At 29.4% G+C, this 21,908-nt stretch overlaps 1 long non-coding RNA gene and 1 pseudogene across 1 annotated transcript; both read left to right on the forward strand.

Moving 5' to 3' along the window:
* The first annotated feature begins 577 nt into the window (after positions 1–577).
* LOC131614215 (isoamylase 2, chloroplastic-like) lies at positions 578–21,894 on the forward strand (annotated as a pseudogene).
* Positions 1,603–4,139, forward strand: LOC131609397 (uncharacterized). The gene is made up of 3 exons (XR_009286148.1): positions 1,603–2,580; positions 3,324–3,424; positions 4,032–4,139. It is a non-coding gene; the product is annotated as an uncharacterized LOC131609397 (long non-coding RNA).
* Positions 21,895–21,908: the final 14 nt, after the last annotated feature.

The following is a 21,908-nucleotide window of genomic DNA, read 5'->3' on the forward strand; positions in this document are numbered from 1 at the left end:
ACAACTTTATCTCATGGTCCGCAAAACGCCAACATACCTTGTCTCGCTTAAGTGCCGAAGCCGAATATAGAGGCATAGCTAATGTTGTGTTTGAAACATGTTGATTACGCAACTTACTCTTGGAACTATGTTGTCCTGTCACAAAATCTACTCTGGTATATTGTGGCAACATCAGCGCAGTTTATCTTTTCGACAATCCTGTTCAACATCAACGCACCAAACATATTGAAATGGATATACATTTCGTGCGTGAGAAAGTTGCTTGCGGTCAAGTACGCGTTCTTCACATTCCCTCGCGTTTTCAGATTGCTGACATCTTCACAAAGGGACTTTCGTTGCAACTCTTTGATGACTTTCGTGATAGTCTCAACATTCGTTCACCTCCAATTTCGACTATGGGGGTGTATTAGATGTGTAAATATAGAAAAATTATTATTAGTTTTGATTACAAATGATTATTAGAATCATAACCACATATTTGTATTGTGTAAATAAATGACTATCAGATCAATAAAAAGACACGGCCTAAATTATCTTACATATTAAATTGTTTATCGAATTTATCTCAAAAGCCGATATGGAAACATGTAACTATATTATTCACTATATCTTCTATGTTACTCACTTTTTTTCTAACACACCATAGATACTATTGAGAATTGAAGAATTGTTGATTGTGTTTGGACCATATAAATTTCATCTCTATCTTTTATTCTAGACAAACCAAATAGGAGTTTGAATAATAACTAAATTGACTTCTTTTGTTATAATAGGGTGGCAAACTCTTTTTATTATGAACCTTGATATATAATTTGGTTGCTTCATACTTTATGTTATGGGATTTCATGTTATTTGTTTAGGTTTTGGACGCGTATTGGTATTGCCACATGTCTTTTCAGCTTAACATGCTATAGTCTTTATAAGGAATAGGATAGTTGCAACAATGAGATTGTGATTTTTGGCATCTGAACATCGTCGTCCACATCAATTTCTGCCATGAATCTCGAACTAGCACTAATTTTGTGATTTCCTGTGGTCTAACATGTGATTAATTTCTTCTGAATTATTGATAGGTTGTTTATAATGCAAACATGCTTACATCAATAGTTGAAAAGAAGAAATTGCAAAATATGAAAGAGATCCTTCAAAAAGACCAACTACTCCAGTAGCTTTCTTAATATTTACTATTAATCAACTTCTCCTTAATTTAAGCCCAAAGAGTTTGCTACATATTCTATTGCTTATTGCACAACCTGTCTTGACATTCTGGTTCCACAGATATTGCAAAGGGCGCTTCGCATCTGCATAAATATGGAACCAAATGTTCCTTCTTTCACACTTCATTTTTCTGTATTCAGCATCAGAACCAATTTGTTAGTAAAAATTTGCAAGATCTCATAATCCTCGTAAAATCAGGTTGGTAATCAATACTATACTAAGAAAAGTAAAGCCTCTGTTAATTACATCCTAATCCCATATTAATCTATAGATTAGTTTCATTTTAAGGATAAAACTGTCATTACAATTAAATTGAATTTGTCATTACAATTTAAATCATTTTAATCATTATTACTTATTAACATCATTACTCTTCACGTTCCCCATCAAAACCTCAACATCTCCCCTATTCAATACTCTTCACGTTCCCCATCAAAACCTCAACATCTCCCCTATTCAATTAACCTCTTCAACATCTTCCCTAATCAATAAAATGCACATTCCTAGGGAAAGAATCCCTCATGCGTGCGGCCCTGCACCTTCAAGAAGCCGGCAAAATTCAATTCGTCTTCTCCATATAAACCATCTCCCAATCATATTATTCTTCATCATCTCCCATATTCAATTAACCTCTTCAACATCTATTTCAAGCATTCCTACACCCTTGCCACTTCCATAGGATTAGGGTTAGGAGAATTTCACGTTCTCTTCTTCAGACTTCCTTCTCTCTCTCTCTAAAAAAAAACTCAAGAGCGACAATCGGCTTTCATCGTCTTTCTCATGCGAGCTCTTTTCGTACCTTATCCGATTTGGTTCACCGATGATGAACACCGCCCTCTTTTGATTTCTTCTTCTCACCATGAAACGGTGGCCGAGATCTTTTTGAATCTTCAAAATAGGGTGAGATCTTTTTGATTTTTCTGTTTTTTCTTTAATCTCTCTTCTTCTCTCTCAACGATTCTGAAGGGTTTTTGTGATAGGAAAATGATGAACAAAGTTTCAAGGTTTTTTTGTATGAATGTACCTATGGCATTTTTGATGAATTGAATACTGTGTTCTTTTTCTTTCTTCACATAATTTCTGGAAAATTTATGTTGATGAGGAAGATAACGATGGAATTTTTTTAGGGTTTGATTGTTCTCTGCGGCTGATGTTTCTGAAGAGTGATCTCTGCCTTGGGAATTGTGTATTGAATGCTTATATATGTTGATTTAATTAGGGTTTTCTCATTTTGTTTGCAGGCCTATTCTGAAATTCTCTATTGGGCTTTTGCAACCTCTGATTTTCTGTTCTTAATGAACCGTGATTTTGTTATGATGTAACTACGATGAAAATCTTTTACCGAGCTTCTGATATAGTGAAGTAATTTTCTCTTTATACCTCCTTTTATGAACAAAAACTAAGTTTTGTGATTTGCAATAGGAATTTTTTTTAGGCCCATGATTAATTTGTGACATGTGATTGATTTGTGACATGTGATTCTCAACGAGATGGAATAGTATTGAATGTTACATAGACTACAATTTAAATCTAATGAAATTTAGTACTGTGATAAATTCTGATGAATTTTTGTTGAATCAAGAATCCATCTGCACATTTTCAAAAACTGTTTCCCCACATCATTTACTCATCAATTTTTCCTATCATAAGGAAACCTTTCTTTGTTGCGATTCATATAATTTGGAGTATGTATCAGCTTATAATTTAGCAACTATTGTTTAGTTTAGGCATTCTTATGAACAACTGAATAAATAAAAAATTAAATTAATATTTGGATTGATGCTGAGTTTTTCTTGGGGAACAGTAGTTACCCAGTGCATACTTCCATAGTGGTAGAATTAAAAACAGAATTGTCATAAACAATATATAAGGGACTATGGTTTTGACACAATCATAGTAAACTATAATCTTCTTTAATATTCTTGATCAAACTGTGACAAGTACTATGGGTCAGCAGCACAACTTGAATATCTTCCTCACGATTGTTCCAATCAGTCCAGAGGGACTGCATTCAAAATTGTTCAGGGTCACAATTTCTGTTTAGGGGTAGTATATTGATTTTCAATTTTCACTTTCGAATCTCTAATATAATTTTTATATTTCAGGATTTACCTTCTTTGAGTTGATCTCTTCATGTTGGTTCTTGCTTCACGATGATTGTCAATGTTAGATCTGAAGGGTTGTTGTTACTTTTATTTGAATAAGGGTAAGTTTCTGTGCTTTTTTTCTCTCATCAATTTATGTTCAATTTTTAGTGGTGTATTGAGTTAGAGTTTTTGATTATTTGTGTGTTGGCATTGTAATATATTGTTATTGTTATCTATTTTTTTAATGGTCTAAATATTTTGTGAGATTTGGGCAAGCCATGATGATTATCACGTACTTTGCAAAATTGTTCAGGGTCACAATTTCTATTTAATGTTTAATGTAATGGCAAGCCAATCTTGGATAGTTCCTTTTCTGCGTTTTTTAGTGTAGTATTCATCATTATTTACGTGTTGGCACTTTAACATTCATTGTATAGGAATGTAAATATGTATAACTGTTGTGTGGCTCTTTTGAGTTGTTATATACGTTGTCAATTGCGGCATAGTGGGCATTGGCCGTTGTTGGAAGTGTTTAGATAGCAGTTTGCTGTACTAGCCATTGTTGAGCCTTGATTGAAGATAAATGTTCCGAAAAAATATTTGTTTATACAGTATAATTTAGAATGTAGATATGTATAAACAATTTTGAATATTGATAACTACAATTTCTGTTTGGTTATTCTTTTCTAAATTTATGAATTGTTTTCCTTTGTCTTATATTTCCAGGTTTCAGTAGATGCCTTTGAGAAGAAGTAGACGTCGACTTTAGAGGTCGAGTATATGAATATTCAAAAAGATAGAGACAAAGCCATTGAGAAGCTCATAGAATGAGGTAAATTCAACTTCTTCTGCCATGGATTTCATTACATGAAAAAATGGTATTTGAAGGAAGAAAAAAAACATCTAGCATGCTGCTATGTGTCAAAAGAATGACAAAGGTGTGTGGTTCAGAATTTGAGAGAAAAGAACATGCATGTATAAAGGTGTAGAGTAGAAAAAAAAGTTTATTATAGCTTTATTTTTTATACTTTCATGAATGATTATATAGACAAGTAAGAATTGTATTTGTTAGCATACATATAATGTATGACGACTATTATAGCTGGTGGCTCCAAAAAAAGTTTATTATAGCTTTATTTTTTATACTTTCATGAATGATTATATAGACAAGTAAGAATTGTATTTGTTAGCATACATATAATGTATGACGACTATTATAGCTGGTGGCTCCAAAATAGATGTTTAATTCTATTGACTATTATCAATCATTATTCAAGTTCTATCTCTTCGTAGTGTAAGCACATATTGATCTTGATGTGTTTAGATATATTAGTTTTAATATAAAGAATATTAAAATTGTTCTTTTGTTTAATTCATTTTGCCAATATTTTTATTTTTAAATTATTTTTAATTTAAGATACAATATTTCTTAAAATAATATATAAAAATTTGAAATATATATTACTGATGTACAACAATTTTGCTAAAATAGTTTTATTTTTCTTTCTATCTTTTCAGTTTTTGTTGCATTTTAAAAACAAATGTGCGGAATATTAATAGAATCCATACATTTATAATACAATTTTTTTTTAAAAATTATAGGCATGCCCGACGGGCTGAACCTGTTTTTCTAAAGGGCCAATAAAATATTTACTCAAATTGAATAGAAATTATAGGTCATATATTTAATGACTTCTAGGTTATTTGCATTCCAAAGATTTGAATATGTTTAATGACTCTGAGTTATTTTTTCAAAGACTAATCTCAATTTGTTTATAATTAAAATTCAAAATTTTTTAAACAACTAACTTATAAAATAAAATACAAGAATAGTAAATCATTAAGAAATATTTGAAAAAAATAAGAAATTAATTGATTTAGTACTGTAATATTTTAACATTTTTACGATGAGTTTATATATATATATATATATATATATATATATATATATATATAGAAATGGTGTATTTGTTGTATTTATAGTGGTCTTAAATGTTAAGAAGTGCAAAAACAAAAATTTATTATTCTTTTTGCAAAAACAAAAATTTGAATGTTTTGAATATTTTAAATTTTTTTAACCAGTCAGTAATTACAGTCCCAAATGCTTCTTCTGACGAATTAAATAACGATAAAATATGTTGTATACGTTAATTTATTCAAATTAATTTATTCCAATTACTTTATTCAAATTATTTTATTCAAATTACTTTTTAATATTTAATTTTATATTTTGATTTGGTCTTAACAATATGCAAATCATATTTACACTTATTAATATATAAACTAGCCTATGATTTAAAATATCTTGACTTTTAATAATTATAAGTATAATATATTTATTTTGGGAAAGATAATATATTTATTTTTAACGATGAAAATTTGTTTTTATATTTAAAAAATTAGATCATTTAATACCTGTTACCAAATCAAATAAATATAATCACATATATTATATTTATTTATTATTTATAACAATGTACAATCCATGTGAATACACCGGTAGATGAATACTCATGGTAGATTAAATTAATATTTATATGAAAATTATAATTTCAAATATTTTTTCTTTTTAATTTGCGTATCTTTTATATATATTTATTAACCATCGTTATATATTTATTTATTATTTATAAATTAAATTCATTCTCACAATCATTATGATTATTTTTAAAACATATCATTAATATTTAATTAATATATGATCATAAAATCATATAATATCAATAGAATCCATAAATTTACAATTCAGAAAAACTTAAAAATTATAGGCATGTCCGACGTGCCGAATCTATTTTTCTAACGGGCCGACAAAATATTTACTTAAATTGAACAAATATTATATATCATAAGTTGTAACGGGCCGACAAAATATAGGTTTTTTAATCCATATATTAATTTTTTTTAATTTTTTGAAATATTTAACTCAATTTGTTTATAATTAAAAATCAAATTTTTTTAAACAACTAACTTATAAAATAAAATACAAGAATATGAAATCAAAGTGAAATTTTTTTAAACACTTTAAAATTAATGTTATGTTTCTATGACTTTCAGAATTTCAAATATTATATTTTTTTAACCATCAAAGCACTATATTTATTTAATATTTCTGACAATATTGTGCGACCTGTACGAATACACGTGTAGATGACTAATTAATTATTTTATTTATTTTTAAACTAAACTATACATTTTTTTACGGGTCGAGATTACTTAATTTATATATCTTTTATATACTTTCTTAACCATCACTATACTATATTTATTTATTATTTATAATGATATTGCGTGATTCGTATAAATGCATGGGTAGATGACTACTTAATTATATATATTTTATATACTTTTATTAATCATATATTATATTTATTTATTATTCATAATTACATTTGCGCGACCCGTGCGAACGCACGGGTAGATAACTGCTTAATTATTTCATTTACTTTTTTCTACTAAAGTATATATTTCTAAGTAGATTAAATTAATATTTATATGAAAATTATAATTTCAAATATTTTTTCTTTTTAATTTGCGTATCTTTTATATATATTTATTAACCATCGTTATATATTTATTTATTATTTATAAATTAAATTCATTCTCACAATCATTATGATTATTTTTAAAACATATCATTAATATTTAATTAATATATGATCATAAAATCATATAATATCAATAGAATCCATAAATTTACAATTCAGAAAAACTTAAAAATTATAGGCATGTCCGACGTGCCGAACCTATTTTTCTAACGGGCCGACAAAATATTTACTTAAATTGAACAAATATTATATATCATATGTTGTAACGGGCCGACAAAATATAGGTTTTTTAATCCATATATTAATTTTTTTAATTTTTTGAAATATTTAACTCAATTTGTTTATAATTAAAAATCAAAATTTTTTAAACAACTAACTTATAAAATAAAATACAAGAATATGAAATCAAAGTGAAATTTTTTTAAACACTTTAAAATTAATGTTATGTTTCTATGACATTCAGAATTTCAAATATTATATTTTTTTAACCATCAAAGCACTATATTTATTTAATATTTCTGACAATATTGTGCGACCTGTACGAATACACGTGTAGATGACTAATCAGTTATTTTATTTATTTTTAAACTAAACTATACATTTTTTTACGGGTCGAGATTACTTAATTTATATATCTTTTATATACTTTCTTAACCATCACAATACTATATTTATTTATTATTTATAATGATATTGCGTGATCCGTATAAATGCATGGGTAAATGACTACTTAATTATATATATTTTATATACTTTTATTAATCATATATTATATTTATTTATTATTCATTATTACATTTGCGCGACCCGTGCGAACGCACGGGTAGATGACTGCTTAATTATTTCATTTATTTTTTCTACAAAAAGTATATATTTCTAACTAAATTAAATTAATATTTATATAACAATTATAATTTCAAATTTTTTTCTTTTTAATTTGCGTATCTTTTGTATATATTTATTAACCATCTTTATATATTTATTTATTATTTATAAATTAAATTAATTCTCACAATCATTATGATTATTTTTAAAACATATCATTAATATTTAATTAATATATGATCATAAAATCATATAATATCAATAGAATTCATAAATTTACAATTCAGAAAAACTTAAAAATTATAGGCATGTCCGACGTGCCGAACCTATTTTTCTAACGGGCCGACAAAATATTTACTTAAATTGAACAAATATTATATATCATATGTTATAACGGGCCGACAAAATATAGGTTTTTTAATCCATATATTAATTTTTTTTAATTTTTTGAAATATTTAACTCAATTTGTTTATAATTAAAAATCAAATTTTTTTAAACAACTAACTTATAAAATAAAATACAAGAATATGAAATCAAAGTGAAATTTTTTTAAACACTTTAAAATTAATGTTATGTTTCTATGACATTCAGAATTTCAAATATTATATTTTTTTAACCATCAAAGCACTATATTTATTTAATATTTCTGACAATATTGTGCGACCGGTACGAATACACGTGTAGATGACTAATTAGTTATTTTATTTATTTTTAAACTAAACTATACATTTTTTTACGGGTCGAGATTACTTAATTTATATATCTTTTATATACTTTCTTAACCATCACTATACTATATTTATTTATTATTTATAATGATATTGCGTGATCCGTATAAATGCATGGGTAAATGACTACTTAATTATATATATTTTATATACTTTTATTAATCATATATTATATTTATTTATTATTCATTATTACATTTGCGCGACCCGTGCGAACGCACGGGTAGATGACTGCTTAATTATTTCATTTATTTTTTCTACTAAAGTATATATTTCTAACTAAATTAAATTAATATTTATATAACAATTATAATTTCAAATTTTTTTCTTTTTAATTTGTGTATCTTTTGTATATATTTATTAACCATCTTTATATATTTATTTATTATTTATAAATTAAATTCATTCTCACAATCATTATGATTATTTTTAAAATATATCATTAATATTTAATTAATATATGATCATAAAATCATATAATATCAATAGAATCCATAAATTTACAATTCAGAAAAACTTAAAAATTATAGGCATGTCCGACATGCCGAACCTATTTTTCTAACGGGCCGACAAAATATTTAATTAAATTGAACAAATATTATATATCATATGTTGTAACGGGCCGACAAAATATAGGTTTTTTAATCCATATATTAATTTTTTTTAATTTTTTGAAATATTTAACTCAATTTGTTTATAATTAAAAATCAAATTTTTTTAAACAACTAACTTATAAAATAAAATACAAGAATATGAAATCAAAGTGAAATTTTTTTAAACACTTTAAAATTAATGTTATGTTTCTATGACATTCAGAATTTCAAATATTATATTTTTTTAACCATCAAAGCACTATATTTATTTAATATTTCTGACAATATTGTGCGACCTGTACGAATACACGTGTAGATGACTAATTAATTATTTTATTTATTTTTAAACTAAACTATACATTTTTTTACGGGTCGAGATTACTTAATTTATATATCTTTTATATACTTTCTTAACCATCACTATACTATATTTATTTATTATTTATAATGATATTGCGTGATCCGTATAAATGCATAGGTAAATGACTACTTAATTATATATATTTTATATACTTTTATTAATCATATATTTTATTTATTTATTATTCATAATTACATTTGCGCGACCCGTGCGAACGCACGGGTAGATGACTGCTTAATTATTTCATTTATTTTTTCTACTAAAGTATATATTTCTAACTAAATTAAATTAATATTTATATAACAATTATAATTTCAAATTTTTTTCTTTTTAATTTGTGTATCTTTTGTATATATTTATTAACTATCTTTATATATTTATTTATTATTTATATCGACTTTGCGTGACCCGTGCGAACGCACGGGTCCTTTACTAGTTGTATGATAAAATAGTTAAGTAAGAAATACATAAGAGCAGTCCATAATATCCTGTACTATTCTTTACCATTCACTGTTCTGAACAAATTCTCTTGCAGGAATGCATTCACCTCCCGTGCAATGTCCATCCATAACAGGGTACCATAATTTTTCCTTGGTGCTCGCTATGCTCGTTGATGCTGTCAATTGGCACCATACAAGATTGTAAAGAAAAAATAATGAAAGGAGATTCAAAACACACTACCCGAATAAAAGCCATTTGATTAGAAGTTTACTGAAATAGGCAGAAAAGTAGTCACTGCACCAACTTGAAAATAAAACCTTTATAATTGTTTAATGCAACTAAGAATTTATTGCAAGTTGTATAAACCACTAATGTTTCTAAAAGTAAAGATTACTAACATCCGTCTAAAAGGTAAAAGGTACAACCTACGTTCAAAATTTATAATCATTTTAGGGCCTTATTGTGTCACTAACATCCTAATAGGGCCTTATTGTGTCTTTAAATCCTAATATCCCATATTGTTTCTGTTGAATCCTAACATCCTAATAGGGATTAGAAAGAGAACAGATCGATGTTTTATTTTAATTGACATCTTAGGTAGTATTTCCAATGATTTTAATTGACTTGGGGCTAAAAAGTTTAATATCTCGTGATTTTTTAGTTATTAATTTGTCAGTATTAAGTTTGATTCAAAATTTAAAATTGATCTTTTTTGTTTTATATTAAAACTTAGTAATTGGCACATATTGTTTAAGGTTCATATTAGATTTTAATATTTTTTAGGTTTATATTAGATTTTAGTTTTAATTACAATTTTGGTCCTCCTATTTTGTTTTTTTTCGATTTTGGTCCCCCATTTTTAAAACCACGATTTTGGTCTCCTTTTGAGTTTTCTGTTGAAAAAAAGACAAAAATAGAGACTAATTTTGCAAAAAAGAAAACTTTAAAAAAGACTAAAATAATGGTTTTTAAAATAGAGGGATCAAAATCAAGAAAAAAACAAAATAAGAGGACTAAAATTGCAATTAAGCCTAGATTTTAATTTGAAACTGATGCATCCACAAAAATAGGAACATTAGAGGGTTGTTAAACTTGACACCGTAGTATAACATTGTCTATGGTATCTCTATTTTTTTTTTTTGACAGAATGGTATCTCTATGTTTTAAAATCGAAGTATTGGTTTTTTCTGCATATTTGCAATGTTAATGCTATCAAAGAATAATAATTAAAAATTATTTTTATGAATTTATTTAAAAAGTTTCATGGACGGGAAAAATCATATCATATATAATATTATGTGATGATATAAGAAAAAAAGAAAATACTAACTCCTTCTAATTTAATATGACTTGGTTTTTTTTCAAATCTAATAAATAAAAGTAAATATTATTTAATATTAAATCTGATTTACATGTACAAAAATATATATTTTTTTAAATATGATTTTACTTTTAGTATTCAAAATTTACGCGGTTGTTGTTATTAAATTTATTTAAGTTTTATTTTTAAAATTTTAGTAATATATTAACTATAATTAAAATTACTATTAAAATATAATAAATTATATTAAAATTTCAATTTATCAAAAAATGTTAGTGTTTTTTTTTAGGATAAAATGTTATCATTTATACTAAAAAATGATATAAATATTTGTATATGATAAAAGAACATGAGATAATTATGATAAAAAAATACATAAATTTGTTATGAAAAAGATAAATTTATCATTCTTTTTACATTTCTACAATTATGTATTATCATTTTATTTAATTAATACACATAATATAAAGTTTAACACCGCATCAAAAGTAAATTTTGTCTCTTTATAAAAACGTAGAAAATAATATACATTAATTGTAATAATTATTATAATAATATACATTAAAGTAGAAACTTTTAAGCATTTGACGTGAGCTGTCAAACATTTTAGGTTTGGAAAAATGGACTAATATTTTAAAAATTTAAATTTTTTTTAGAATTTCAATTTATCAAAAAATGTTAGTGTTTTTTTTAAGGATAAAATGTTATCATTTATACTAAAAAATGATATAAATATTTGTATATGATAAAAGAACATGAGATAATTATGATAAAAAAATACATAAATTTGTTATGAAAAAGATAAATTTATCATTCTTTTTACATTTCTACAATTATGTATTATCATTTTATTTAATTAATACACATAATATAAAGTTTAACACCGCATCAAAAGTAAATTTTGTCTCTTTATAAAAACGTAGAAAATAATATACATTAATTGTAATAATTATTATAATAATATACATTAAAGTAGAAACTTTTAAGCATTTGACGTGAGCTGTCAAACATTTTAGGTTTGGAAAAATGGACTAATATTTAAAAAATTTAAATTTTTTTTAGAATTAACTCATTTAGATTCAACTGGGGTTTGTTAACTTATCTAGATTGACGGGTAGATGTGAACGTATCTATGAGATATCAGCTATTGACTGATCATTTTAATCTCTATCTTTTAACTATTTCTTTTGTTGTTGTTTTACATAATTGAAGTTATAAAAATGGTTGTACAATTTATTATAAATACGAATCAATGCTATTAAGTTGGTATATATTATTAATATATAATTGAAATACCTGAATATTCATGAATGGCAAAATAAGTTATATTATGTTTGATATTCCAAAGACATAAAATAAAATTTGATAAATAATTGTAAGTGATGACTATATTAATGTTATCACACTGAAAATATGATCTCATACTTAACAATTTAGCCATTGATATATGTTATCTGAATCCCGATCATACCCTGCGACAGCACGAGTTTCCTACTAGTTAGTTTATAAATAAATGAATTTGGAATGCTAAGGAAACAAGCTTTGAATAACTTGGTGTAAAAACTAGTTGGAAAATTGTTTCTTATAAAATTAAACGAGGATAAATAAATCTAGTGGAAATAATAATATATTATAATATGACCCGCATTGTGCGCGGATGTGTTTAATCTACTTTTCATATTTTATGCAATTAAAATAATTTTTTAGATATGACTTTATTTATTGGTGTAAAATTAAATTATTTTTCAAAAAAGTAAAATTGTTTTATATAAATGACATATGATTATTAAATTGTAAATTTTATTATTCTAATGTTAAAAAAAATGATATTTGAAGTAATATATTTTGTATTTGATAGGATTTGAACTTGTGATCTCAAATAGAAATTTAATACATGGTTTTAAATTCATATCTTATAAAATATTTTTTATAATAAGAATAAAATATTGTAATGAGTTGAATCCCGAATATATTATTGATATATAAAAAAATTATGGGTTAAATATGTTTTAGGTCCCTGTAAATAACCCAAAAAATGCTTTTAGTCCCTCTAATATTTTTGTTCAAACAATGGTCCCTCTAATATTTTCCGTCCCTATTATGCATCCCTGCCGTCAATTCCACTTAACAGAAGCTGACGTGGAAGAAGACCTGGCATTTTTTTAATTTTTTTTTTTAAATAATATATGCTGATGTGGAGATTAAATTAGTAACTAAGCAATAAACCCAGCTGCCTGTAACGTTTCATCTTCATTCCTCTTTCTTCTCAAACACTCTCTGCTAGGGTTTTTTTCACGAAGAGAAGGTTTGTTCTCCACCACTTCCATTCATTTATGACAACAATCTTCAATTACTATATATGATAACGACATCTCTCCACCACTAACTTGATTTGTATGTAATGGTTGCAGTAACGGTATTTTTTTTCTGCGCACGACATCTCTGTGGTCCCAAACACGGGTTGAAAGGTGAAAGTGCTGTGGTCCCTCAACATTGAATCCCAGGTAGGACCAGTTGTATATTACTTTATTCCCCTTTTATAAAGCTCTGTTTGGTATAAAAAATGTTTTTCGTGGGTCCTTAGTTTATTGTCGTTTTCACTGTTTTTTTAGGGATGGGTACATTTAAGGTAATATTTTACACTAAGGGTGCTTTTGCAAAAGAACCAAATCTGACATACAAGGGTGGGGAAGTTTATGCCTTTACTGGTCAAGACACTGGGTCGTGGTCGTTTTTTGACTCATGTGACTTGGTTATGTCCATGGATCCTGGTTTTGACTACAAAAAAGTTAGGATGTGGTGGAAGCATGTTGATGGTAGTCTAGAAAATGACCTCAATCCATTTAGGGATGATAGTGATGCTTTTGAGATGGCTGCTTCAGTCCATAATGAAGTAGGTGACATTGAAATATATGTTGAGCAGAAACCAAACACAGGGGATGCAACATTTATGGAGAATGTAAGGAAGAGGAAGAAGGGCATAATGGATGAAGGTGATGATGAACCAAAGGGTGATGAGGGTGATGAGAGTTCCAGTGATGAGTCAATGAAGGATATTAAGTTTGAAGACAGTGAGGAAGAAAGGATGAATCCCTTTGATGAAGGTTTTGATGAGGGTTTTGAAAAGGATGAACCCAATAAGCAACCTAGAGCAAATGGTCCAGATGTTGCAGGCTCTAGTCAGTGTATGAATCCTAGCTTGATTACACCTGAAATGGGTAAGGAACATGTCATCGAAGATGAGTATTTGACTGATGAGCTTGACAGTGGTGCTGAAGATGATAGTGATGATGATAGGCCTAGGGTTGTTAGGTATAATGAGGAAGATGGTGTAAGCAAAGATTTTAAGTTCAAGGTAGGCATGGAATTTTCATCACTTAGTCAGTTCAAGAGTTGTATTCTTGAACATAATGTGCTGAATGGGAGGGATGTCAGGTTTGAGAAAAATGATGCAGTGAGATGTAGAGTTGTTTGCAAGGAGAAGGGACAGTGCAATTACACTGTGTTGTGTAGCAGAGTGTTAACATCAACTACATTTAAGATCAAGACATTGTTTGATAAACACAAGTGTGGAAGACAATTTTTTAACAAGAGTGCAAAAGCTGAATGGGTGGCAAAAGTAATTGTTGATAGGATGAAAAACACTAGCAAAATGAAATTGAATGAAGTAATTGAAGATGTAAGAGTGAGATTTGCAACTGAAATCCCTGGATGTAGGGCATTTAAGGCTAGGCAGATTGCTAAGAGGGTAGTTGAAGGGGACTCTAGCAAACAGTTTAGTCTATTGTGGTCTTATGGGGCTGAATTGAGAAGGGCTTCCCCAGGAAACACCTTCAAGATGAATATACAAACTCCAGGAACAGGTTTACTACCAAGATTTGAAAGGTGTTATGTGTGCTTTGATGGAACAAAGAAAGCCCTGAAGTTGGCTTGTAGGCCTTTTATTGGACTAGATGGATGTCATCTAAAGCACAAGTATGGTGGGATACTGTTAATAGCTGTTGGGAGAGATCCAAATGACCAGTATCTACCCTTAGCTTTTGCAGTGGTGGAAACTGAGTCAAAAGACACTTGGAGTTGGTTTATGGAGCTGCTACTTCAAGATATTGGTGAACAAAGATGGTGCTTCATTTCTGACCAACAAAAGGCATGTCTATTTTTTGGCTATACCTCATTTGATTGTCTTTCCTTAATAATTATATGTGGTAATGGTTTCATTGTTGTTTCAGGGTCTTGTACAAGTTTTTGAGGAGCAATATCCAGCTTTTGAACACAGGTTTTGTGTAAGGCACTTGTATGCAAACTTTAAGAAAAAGTTTGGAGGGGGAACCTTATTTAGGGATCTCATGCTGGCTGCAGCAAAGGCTACTTATGTGGAGGCTCATCAACAATTCATGCTCAAGATCAAAGAAGCTAACAATGATGCTTTTGAATGGTTGGAAGCAATCCCAAAAGCTAAGTGGTGTAAGCATGCTTTTCCTCTGTATAGTAAGTGTGATGTCTTGATGAATAATTTAAGTGAGTCCTTTAATGCAACAATTTTGCTTCAAAGGGATAAGCCAATCATAACTATGTTTGAATGGATTAGATCATATCTAATGGGTAGGTTTGCAACCTTAAGGGAAAAAGTAGTTGGGTATAAGGGTAGAATCATGTCTAAGCCACTTAGGAGGTTAGATAGAGAGATTGAAAAGAGTGCAAGTTGGACTGCAACTTATGCAGGACAATTGACCTTTCAAGTTACACATGTAATGTTTACTGATAGTTTTGTAGTAGACTTGGCTAAGCACACTTGCTCATGCAATTATTGGGATCTGATTGGCATACCATGTAGACATGCCATTTCTGCCATCCATAGGAAAGTAGATGATCCCATTGATTATGTACATCAGTGCTATCACAAATCAACTTATGTTAAGTGTTATGAGGTGGGCATCACCCCTTTGAATGGTCAAAACAAGTGGCCTAAAACAAATGATCCTGTTATTTTCCCTCCAATGTTCAAAAGAGGCCCAGGCAGACCCAAAAAACTAAGAAGAAGGGATCCTGATGAATCAAATGCAACCAAGTGGAGAAGATCTAATACCACTCATAGGTGCAAGATATGCATGGAGTATGGTCACAATAAAAAGACATGTAAGAAGAACAAACAGATTGTTCTACATAGCAACCCAAATGTCAATGAAAATGTGGTCCCCACACAAGCAAGTCAAACTGGAACTGAGCAACCTAAACCAAAACCAAAAAAGGTTTGTGTTATTTATTGAAAATATGATTGATCTATTTTATATGATTTGTCTTGATTTGTTCTCTTGTAATTGTTTTCAGGGAAGACCAAAAGGATCTCTAAATAAGAAGGGTAAGGGATCTAAGGTGAATGCCCCAAGTCAAGCATCTGTACAGGTTCCATCTGCTGAACCTCCAATTGCTGAGGCTAATAATGAAGTTCATGCTGAGGTTCCCACTGCTGAGGTTCACACTGCTGAGGTTCCACCAACTGAGGTTCCAACTGCAGAGGTTCCTACTGAGTCTGCACCAAATAGAAGACAATATCTAGATGAAATAGATCCAGATGTGTTGGATGCAATTCTCAATGATATCAACAATGAGGAAGGAAATGTCCTTGACATTCCACCACTGAATGTTGATCTAAGTCCCATAAAAGAGCAGGCTGCACAAAAAGCTGGCCCAAAGACTTTTTTTGGGTCTGTACCAAAAGTAAAAAAACATCATGTGAAGCCAGCTTTTAAAGATCCTGTAAGTGTCCTAGATTTGTATGTCTGCAAGCAATTTAATAATGTTGTTACATTCTTTTTCTGCTGGAAATTTATGTCTATGTAATTTTAGGTGGAAGCTCTCAAAGAGGCAAGAAGGAATTATGTGGAGCCTACTGATGGTAAGGTGCAGACTAGCAAAAGAGATGGACAGGTGCAGTCTATCAGAAGTGATGGAAAGATGAAGTCCAGCAAAAGTGAGGGCAAGGTGCAGACTAAAAAGACTGAGGGGCAATGTGCTAAGGTGGAGTCTAGCAAAAGTGAGGGCCAGGTGCAGTCTAGAAAGAGTGAAAGACTTAAGAGTGTGAAGACTAAAAACATCAAGGGACCAGGACAAAAGTTTGATGATCCAGTTGTGATCCATGATGATTCTGAACCACCAGTCGTGAAGGGTATGAAAACCTGGGAAGACATTCAAAGAAATTTGACTCAATGAGGAAACTATTTAGATCTCTTTTTGTAGAAGTTTGGTGTTGACAATTATGTAACAGTTACAATCTATGTTTGCTGCAATATTTTGGCATATGCTTGTAATTCCTATAGGTCTTAAGTTGCAAAGTTGTTTTTTGTTGCAAACTTCCTTTAGGCCAATGTACAATATCAGTCCATTTAATGGATTTGTTATGGATTTAATGATAAACATATGATGACATTTTGATAACTTTTGTTGAATTTCAAACAATAATTCATTAAACAGAACCTTACATCAACAATAATTCATTAAACAGAACCTTACATCAACTTTAGAATTCATCCTTCATAAACAACAATACAATAAACATAACTAAATCTTACAAAATGACATAGGAACTACATTGCCAAAGACACAATTATCTATTCAAATCACTAATGATATAATTCAACAATTACATTTGGACAACACCAACACATTAATCATAATAGAACCCAACAAAAGCATCATCTTGATTTTTCCACACAATGCCTCTGATTTCAACTTTCCTTGCAGCTTCATGTTCTTCTTCTTCGAGGCTTGATACTTCTCTCTCATCAATTCAATGGTCTCCAATTCCTTTTGCTTGTTGACATCTACAGATTCGACACCAACATCGTAGTCTTCAACCATATCTTCGTCCCATATAAATAAATCACATGTATCTCCACTCTGCCAAAAGGGACACCTCCAGAAGAGCCTACCCCTGTTTCGACCATTCTTGCAAATGTATGAAACCATTCGTGCTTCACATCCACACTTCCTTACTCGCCTGGAGCGAACAGAAGCCGACCCACTATTAGGATGTGAAGCCGAGTTTCTGGAAAACGACATGAGAGAAGCAGACGATGGAGCTCGATTTCTAGAGAAGATGGAGTTTCAACTTTGTTGGGAACCCTAGAACGTCAATTTGGGGAAGAAGAAGAACAGGGCAATAACGTGATACTGCAAGGGGATGTAAATTTATGCTGCTACATTGATTGCAAACGTGGAAATTACAGCTGACGTGTTTATTAAAAAAAATGCCAGGTCAAGCTCCACGTCAGCTTCTGTTAAGTGGAATTGACGGCAGGGATGCATAATAGGGACGGAAAATATTAGAGGGACCATTGTTTGAACAAAAATATTAGAGGGACTAAAAGCATTTTTTGGGTTATTTACAGGGACCTAAAACATATTTAACCCAAAAATTATTTATATATATATATATATATATATATATATATATATATATATATATATATATATATATATATATATATATAATATTGGGTGATGTCTAAGGTGAGGGTTCAACTAAATCCCTCACCGGTGAAACCCACAATAATTATGGTTAGATTTAATTAATGGTGAAGATTTATTAAAATTAAAAAGATAACACGTGTTCATTTTTATAGCTAATTTATTTTTATCTCTTTTTAATTTGTGAGTTGTGTCTGATTAAGTTTTTTTTACAAAGATATTGTATTTCAACCTAATTTTAATTTAAGTTTTTGAGAAACATCATATCATATCATCCTAAATTTAGAGATATCCCTCTTTCAACCTAATTGTAATTGAGTTTTTACAAAGAAATTTTAATATCAAATGTTAAAATTAACGATTGGTTTATCATAAGAGTATTTTTTATTGTAAATAATATGATACTAGAATAGTATACCATTTTGTTTTTAAAGAAAGAAAGCGTTGAAAAGTGAAGATAAATTTTAAAAGATACTATGTACTAGTACTAATATGAGTGATGTGGCAAAAATAATTTTACGTGCCAAATATATTGGTAGTCTGTTTTAATATATGAGCATCTTTAGTGGGAGTAAATTAAATAGATAAATTAAAATACTTTTTGTGGATCCAAAGTGATGTGCAGGATTTTTCCAAAAAAAAAAAAAGTGATGTGCAGGATTTAAAAAATTTATAGTTGATTTGAGAAATTTTTATTTTAGTGGTGATTATTTATAGAGAACCAAACTTAACCCCCATCTTTTTTATTTTTTATTTGTATTTAGTGTTGACCCCATAAAAGTTATACCGGAAACTAAATGTTAGTTTATCAAATGCCATGTCATGCTTACAATGCAAGTTATTAATAACTTCAGCTATAACAAATTTTATCACAAGGAACCAGCAATAAAGATGCTCTAATAGATTATAAATTTGATCTGTCTTTTATTCCAGACAAACCAAATAGGAGTATGAATAATATCTGAATTGACTTCTTTTGTTATAATAACTGATTGCTTCATACTTTATGTTATGGGATTTCATGTCATTTTTTTAGATTTTGAACGCATATTGGTATTGCGATATGTCTTCTCAGCTTAACATACTACAGTCTTATTAACATACTATAGTCTTTATAAGGAATAGGATAGTTACAACAATGAGATTGTGATTTTTGGTATATGGACATCATCGTCCACATCAATTTCTGCCATGAATCTCGAACTAGCATTAATTTTGTGATTTCCTGTGATCTAACATGTGATTAATTTCTTCTGAATTACTGATAGATTGTTTATAATGCAAACATGCTTACATCAATAGTTGAAAAGAAGAAATTGCAAAATTGATATGTTTACTATCATAACAAATATGAAGGAGACTCTTCAAAGAGACCAACTATCTCGGGTAGCTTTCTCTTAATATTTACTATTAATCAACCTCTCCTTAATTTGAGCCCAAAGAGTTTGCTACATATTTTGTTGCTTATAATGAATGCATATCTAAACAAGAAAAAAGAAGATAAACTTCATATTTTTATACAATGAAACTTACTTTAATCTTGATCAATGGTTATCTTTTCTTGTCATAAGATTATCAATTTGTATAACTAGCAATACGAGAGTGGAGTACGATTTGGACGGATGTCCACCGACCAGTAACTATCAGCTTGATTATATCTTAAATTCTTTTGATGGGATTGCTTAGTACAAGAGGTGTAAATAAGACAGCACTATTGCTGATTGCACAATCTGTCTTGACATTCTGGTTCCACAGATATTGCAAAGGGCGCTTTGCATCTGCATAAAAATGGAACCAATTTTCAAATGTTTCTTCTTTCACACTTCATTTTTCCGCATTCAACATCAGAACCAATTTGTTAGTAAAAATTTGCAAGATCTCATAATCCACTTTTTCTCAGAATCTCACTTCAAAATTGTGTAGCACTTCATCAAGGTTGTCTATAGAAGAAACTGAGCAGAAATTCACTCCTTTCACTGAATCACAAGACATCAAACCAGCATTGCCTTATTTGTTTCGGACAGAAAAAGGTGCAGGTTTGGTCAAAGTTTATGTTAAAAAGAAAAAAAATATATACTTATTTTGTTTATATTGAGGTTTCTTCCTTGGAGTTAAGTAATGTTGAAGGGAAACATTTGTCTTGTGTTGGGGTGTGTATAATGATGATTCCTCAAGCGTGGATTTTGGGAAAGGGATGAATGTGAATCCCTTGGTGAAAAATTCTCTTGGAAAATTTTCAGTTGAACTGGAATTTGATGTTGAACAAGTTCCTTTGTACTTGTCCTTTTTGTTGAGAATGTCTGGATTAGAAATCAGAACCCATATGAAAAGGAATTTCTGCGTGCCTGTTGGTTTTCTTAAGGGTCACCCGTCTCCAGTGGGGTCTCTTTTTCCCCTGACGGGTCTATCAATTTTGCTATTTTTTTCAATGCATGCAGAGGGTGTGGTATTGTGTTTCTATGATGACACTGGCGTGGAGAAGCCTTCTTTGGAGCTTGATCTTGATCCTTATATCAATAGGTCAGGTGATATTTGGCATATCTCTTTGGAGAATGCATATACTTTTGTGAGCTATGGTGTTATCGCTTTAGAGGAGCTAACAACGAGTTATGCCGAGCGTGTTGTTTTGGACCCTTATGCGAGAATTGTTAGGAATTCTTTTCCTAATGGTATTGGGTCAGTGAAGAACCTTGGATCATTAGGAGTACCTATTTTGAACATGGAGATGAGTGGGGCCACTCCTCAGGTGGTTCTCCTGCATATGGTAACACAACCCTTCAATTGGGCTGCTTTAAAAACAGGTTTTTGTAAACAAACCACACAGCTCATTTCCTTTTTGACTTCGTCGAGAACAATGCGGAGTGATCTTCTTGAAACTAAGAGCTTCTTAAATGAAGAAAACATTGAATGGTGGGAAGATCCATCCTGCATGTTCCTAGCCATGATCGTCCAGAAACTGTAGTTTTACACCCTTTTTTCCAGAATAGATGTTATGGTACCGCTTAGTCGATACTGCTCTTCCATTTCCTGGGTTTTTCTTGAACAATAGTGATTTTGTTCCACAGCGAATGTCAGGTTTGTCTACTTATGAAATGAAATCTTACAGCTGCACTTTGTTTGAGGCAAACATTAGTACTAGTTAGAACACTTTGGAACAAAATAGCTACTAAGCTGCAGATAAAATCTTTCCCTCCCAATCCTTTGTAAATGTTGTCATTACTTGAATTTCCTTGGTTGTGGATCTGCAAACCAATAATTATGACATTTAAACAAAATAATGAGAATAAATACTATGTTAGTGTCTTGTGCAAATATACTCAG

Source organism: Vicia villosa, linkage group LG6, assembly GCF_029867415.1.
Source record: "Vicia villosa cultivar HV-30 ecotype Madison, WI linkage group LG6, Vvil1.0, whole genome shotgun sequence".
NCBI classification, from domain to species: domain Eukaryota; kingdom Viridiplantae; phylum Streptophyta; class Magnoliopsida; order Fabales; family Fabaceae; genus Vicia; species Vicia villosa.